Raw genomic sequence first — 5,000 nt, forward strand, 5'->3', positions numbered from 1 at the left:
CATACATATATATGTTATATTAATATATAAGTATATATATGTATATATGTATATCTATCTATCTATATATATATATATATATATATATATATATATATATATATATATATATATATATATATATATACACATATATGTGTGTGTGTCTGAGTGTGCATGTACTGTATGTGTGGGTTTACACCTTCGTGTGTGTTTCACTACAGTCTCTGATTGAGAGAGAGAGAGAGAGAGAGAGAGAGAGAGAGAGAGAGAGAGAGAGAGAGAGAGAGAGAGAGCAATCTGGGATCATAAGCACTTATATATGTGCTTACATCTATATATAGGAACAATTACAGGCTTTGAGCATTTATATTAAAGGCATTTGTCTTTGTTTATTTATTCCGTTTTATTCACTTTCTCGTGAATAGCCTTTTTCAACTTATATTTGTATTACCTTCCAACCTTTCCTTCTCTATGTCTTTTATCTGTTTATATGTTTTTACACACGTATACTTATATTCACGAAGACACGGCACTTATATTTTGTGTTTGTTCAAATGACTACACTGTGATGAAGGATTTCCAAGCACTTAAATTGAGTTATTAATACCTTTCGTCATATTTTAAGATCACTCATAAAACACGCAATTGCAAGTAGATAAAAAGAACTGCAATTCAAAGAACTTACCAAACGTTTACGGGTAAAGACTTCGACAATTTTGGTTATTAAAGTAATTGAGAAATACAAATTCTCTCCAGGTTACTGTTTGATTGTTTATTCACATGTTTCTATAGTGATTCATAAATCTGTTACATTTTTTCTGACCAAATCCTGCGTTCTTTAGGCGACTCCTACATTACTCTCTGCCTTCTACTTTTCATCCGTTTCTTTGGTCTTACCCTACTTAGTTTTCCATTTCTGAGACTGCCTAGCTCCAGTCTTTGCATATTACTTAAGAAATTAATCCCTGTACGATCCCCACGAGAGTCTAGTAATGGTACTTAATACTTCACTAAACTAATTAATTTTAATGATATTAACTATAAGTACAGAAGCCTATTGCAAATCCTTCTATAAAAGTTATTGTTAAATGTGAATATTAATGGACGATAATATCCTTTTTCAATGGCGTCTGGTTTATTTATGGAATGTGTTGCACGTCATGGAAGCTGGGTCATGGAAAGTGTCACGTTTAAGTGCGTTGTTCTCATGCCTTTTGGATCATAGCCTTTGTATCAAGTCCTTCTTCTGGATTGGGTTCAAATTTCCTTTTATGAAAACATACGTCAGAAAATATTTCTCATTTGTTTGTACGTAAATTCCATTTATTTTAAGCATTTGTTTTTATGCAGTTTTATTTACCTAGTTTCTTGTTTCTTTATTGGGCTGGAGATTAATTTGAAATTGTTTAACAGCACACTATGTTCGATTCTCAATAATAGCTTAATAAGTAAATTTTTCCTTTGTTACAATTACTACATATTAGAGATAATGAAAAATATCAGAGTTTCAAAAATTTGGCTGTATACCTGCATTTGAACTCATGGGTCTTTTCTAGGGAAATATTTGCACGCTGTATAAGAAATAACATAACATCAATAGTATTAGAAGGCTTAGCCGTCCTCACTTAACAGTTATAGAAAGATATATAATCAAAATCCACATCTATCTCAAAACATAACAATTTGCTGTTTGTCACTCGGCCCTCCTTTGATAAAATTTTGTGAAATATCTACACATTTTATTTTTCTGTAATCAGAAAAAACGAGCCATCAAAGACTAGAAATATTGCCAGTAATAATAAAAACTCTAATAATTACATAGGAGACCCTCTCTTAGTACATTGTTATCAAAGGGAATTGCCTTTTAACTGCAGCTTAATTCTAGTTCGATCTTTATAATTGCTTTATGATTGTCCAACATTCATTAGTTTATAACGTTTCGCATCTCTCAGACTCTACTCATAGACTGCTTACAATGTATTACAAAGGCTGTTGCTGTTTTAGATTAAGCTGGTCTTTTACCAGCATAGCCTAGGGCTTTTTTAACAGTCCGTAGCATTGCAATATTAGTTTATAGGGCTGTGACGGCGCCGCGTAAGGGTGTGAACTCAAAGGCAGGTTGGAAACGACTGAGTTATATTATTGTGGAACACTCTCCTTATAAACAAAACCTCAAGGCAACAGGACATAAAAAGTTCACAAGATAGACAATATTACAGAGGAAAAACCAGACATGAATTTTCATGTTCGTTTTAGTGCGAGGGAAGAGCGAAGATACAAGCATAATATATACAAAAGGAATTATGTACAATTGTGTGAAACACGGTTGGTACATGGCTCCCCCCCTAAAAATTACATACTGTACATGTTAAATAGGGTGCCCTGATCTAGAGAGGCGAACTGTAGGCGGGTCATCTGGCAGAAGATCAGCAGGTTTTAGACGATCAATGGAGACCCAGTCTTCTTTGCCCCTAATGTTTAGGAGGAATGCTTTCAGACTGCGTCGGATCACAAGGAAAGGGCCCGTGTAAGGGGGCGTTAGTGGTGGCATGCTGGTGTCGTTGCGCAGGAAGACGTGCGTTGCAGAGTGCAAGTCCGTTGGTATGTGATGCTTCGCTGGGGGCTTGTAAGTCTGGCGGCACGGAGTAAATTTTCCCACGACGTGATGTATGCGCTGGAGATCGTCGGAGGAGGTTGTAGAAGGAAAAAATTCGGCAGGGACGACCAACGGGTCGCCATACACCATTTCGGCTGCCGAGACGTCGAGGGCGTCTTTAGGAGCGGTCCTTAGTCCAAGGAGGACCTAGGGAAGCTGAGTAAACCAGTTGCAATCCTTGCAGCGGGACATCAAAGCTGCTTTGAGGGTGCGATGAAAACGTTCAACCATTCCATTGGCAGCGAGGTTGTAGGCCGCTGTCTGATGTAGGGTGATGCCCAGGAGATTCGCTAATGACGTCCACAATTGAGAGGTGAAAGTGCTCTCCATCCAGAGAGTAAGGCAGATGTACATGAGGCGGACGTTGCAGTTTCCGTGGGAATGGCTTCAGGCCAACGAGTGGAGTGGTCGATGACGGTAAACAGGTAACGATGTCCTTATGATGTGGGTAGGGGGCCTACAACGTCGACGTGAATGTGTGCGAAACGATGCTGAGGTTGAGGAAAGGTGCCCACTCCTGAATCCGTGTGTCGATGCACTTTGGAAGTTTAGCAAGAAGTACAGGCGCGGACCCAATCCTTAGCATCCTTAGAAATGCCGTGCCAAATGAACTTTGCCTTCAGCAGCTGTGCAGTAGAACGGCACGAGGGATGTGAAAGGCCGTGGATGAAATCAAACACCTGTCGGCGCATGGGAGCAGGAATTCAAGGTCGCGGTTTACCAGTACTGACGTCACAGAGGAGGGTGGTTTTGGAGTCTTCGAGGGGAAAATCTTCCCAACGGAGGGACGTGCAGGATATCCTACAAGCTTGATACTCGGGATCCTGTCGTTGGGCTTAAGCCAGGGCGTTGTAATCCAATCCCAGTTGAACGGCAGCCAACGTGTTTCTTGACAGGGCATCGGCAACGGGATTCATTTTCCCAGGGGCGTATTGGAGGGTGCAATTGTATTCAGCCACGGCGGAGAGATGTCGGCGTTGACGGGCGGACCAGGCGGCAGACTGTCGAGTGAAGGCGTGCACCAGAGGCATGTGGTCTGTGCGAATGACGAAGGGCGTACCTTCTAAGAAATGGCGAAAGTGACGGACAGCCAAGTGCACCGCCAGCAATTCTCGATCGAAGGTAGAATAACCCGATTCTGACTTGGACAGTTTTCTGCTGAAGAAGGCCAATGGGCGGGGCGAGCCTTTGACCACCTGCTCGAGTACTGCACCAATAGCGACGTCGCTGGCATCGGTGGAGAGAAGGAGAGGGGCGTGTGGGATAGGAAAAGTGAGAGCCGCAGCAGTTGATAGGGCCTTCTTTGCATTGCAGAAGGGTGCTTCTTGAAGGGGACCCCACTTCAGGTCCTTTGGCTTGCCCTTGAGGGAGGCTTAGAGGGGAGCAAGAGTGGCGGCAATGGCTGGCAGAAAATGGTGATAATAGTTGATCATGCCCAAGAATTCCTGCAGAGCTTTGACGGTCGAGGGCGGGGGGAAATTCTGAACGGCTGCTACCTTCTCAGGGAGGGGATGGACTCCTTCAGGAGTGATACGGTGCCCTAAGAACGACACTTCGTTGGCGCCAAAGGTACACTTGTCGTACCGGACTACAAGGCCGTTTTGTTGCAGGCGGTCGAGCACGATGCGCAGGTGATGGAGGTGTTCCTCTTTTGAGGAGGAGAACACAAGTATGTCGTCCACATAACATACACAGAAAGGGAGGTCCCCTAAGATGCCATCCATGAGACGTTGAAACGTTGCCCCAGCATTATGAAGGCCAAAACAGGAGTAATTGAAGGTGTATGTGCCAAAGGGAGTGGTGATGGCAGTCTTGGGGATGTCTTCTGGGTTCATAGGCATCTGATAATACCCCTTCAGGAGGTCGAGCGTAGAGAAAACCTTCGCTTTGTGCAGGTAGGAGTTTACATCGGCAACAGGACATAACAAGTTCACAAGACAGACAATATTACAGAGGAAAAACCAGACATGAATTTTCATGTTCGTTTTAGTGCGAGGGAAGAGCGAAGATACAAGCATAATATATAAAAAAGGAATTATGTACAATTGTGTGAAACACGGTTGGTACAGGGCAAAGGGGAGTGAGAGATAGATTGTGATGTCACAAAACTAATCCATCTCTTGGCGGCGACCACAGAGATGGATTTGGTGTGGCAGATAGACCTGGGGAAGATGGGTTTGTCGTCTTCATCGACAACATGTCTAGCGAAGAGAGAGAGAGAGAGAGAGAGAGAGAGAGAGAGAGAGAGAGAGAGAGAGATTCCCATTTTCAGGTACTACGTCATACAGAGGGAAACATCTATCAGTGATGCAAGGAAGGCTGGTGATTCTGCCTTTTGCTCTCACATTGCTTGCAGCTATAC

At 42.8% G+C, this 5,000-nt stretch overlaps 1 protein-coding gene across 1 annotated transcript in view; it reads left to right on the forward strand.

The window, feature by feature from the left end:
* Positions 1-5,000, forward strand: part of LOC137642641 (DE-cadherin-like) — a 506,564-nt gene that overhangs the window by 389,507 nt on the left and 112,057 nt on the right. The window lies entirely within an intron of this gene.

The sequence above is a fragment of the Palaemon carinicauda genome, chromosome 6 (assembly GCF_036898095.1).
Source record: "Palaemon carinicauda isolate YSFRI2023 chromosome 6, ASM3689809v2, whole genome shotgun sequence".
In the NCBI taxonomy this organism is placed as follows: domain Eukaryota; kingdom Metazoa; phylum Arthropoda; class Malacostraca; order Decapoda; family Palaemonidae; genus Palaemon; species Palaemon carinicauda.